Here is a 1,036-nt window from a genome sequence, read left to right on the forward strand (position 1 = left end):
CACGTGCTTACTACTAGTTTATATAAAGTTGTGATTCTTCAAGAATACAATCCAATTTTTACCTTTCTAATTTGTATTACGTATGAACAATGTCAAAGTGCTGAATTATTTATTCAACTGTAATTAGTTTACGTTTTGTTGATGTTGTCGCTTATTGTGTTGCGGTACAAGAAATTATGGAAGACATACATGACAAATTTTTGTTGGAAAGAGATGGTTTAGAGAATGTTGTGAACAATGTGATATCAGTGGATGAGAAAATTGTAGGAAAAGATGGTCCGATGGTGCCAAAGGTTGGTATGATGTTTAATGATGAAAAAGAATTGTGGGATTTCTACAAAGGATATGCATATCATGTCAGTTTTCCAGTAAGGAGAAGGAATTTAAAAAGGGAGACGATGAAAAAATGAAATATGTCACCTTCACATGTAGCTGTGAAGGCAGAAGAACCACTAGTACAAACGGTACTTTGAAGCCTCAACCATCAATTCAGACAGATTGCAAAGCTAAGATCACTGCATCTTCTGATATTCATGGGATCAGGAGAATTACACAGTCCACTTTGATCACAATAAAAAAGTCCTTTAAAGTTGAGGTTGTATCGCTGCAATCGAGAATTAAGTTTACATGTGAAATGGAAGCTTGAGTTAAATAATATGGCAAGAATTTCATTGCACAAAAGTTACAACTCCGTAGTTGTTGAATCGGTTGGATATGAAAATATTACTTGCGTGAAAAAGAAAGGGCGCGCCAAAAACGTTTCGGAGAAAAAACCTGTTGGAGACCTCTTTGAAGAAAGCAAAGGTATGTTGGTCCGTGTTTTTGTCAACTTAAACAATATTTCATTACAATATCTTATTAAATACATAATTACGTGCAGACATCAACCAAAGGAAAGAGGTCAATGTTCGAACACAGTAAGACACCATCTATTATACTTGTCGTTCAAACATAGCAACAATATTTTATTCAAATACCGTTTTCATATACACAACTATCGATGGTTAGTATATTTTGTTTATTATAATTATTTGTT

This window comes from Olea europaea, chromosome 2, assembly GCF_002742605.1.
Source record: "Olea europaea var. sylvestris chromosome 2, O_europaea_v1, whole genome shotgun sequence".
NCBI lineage: Eukaryota > Viridiplantae > Streptophyta > Magnoliopsida > Lamiales > Oleaceae > Olea > Olea europaea.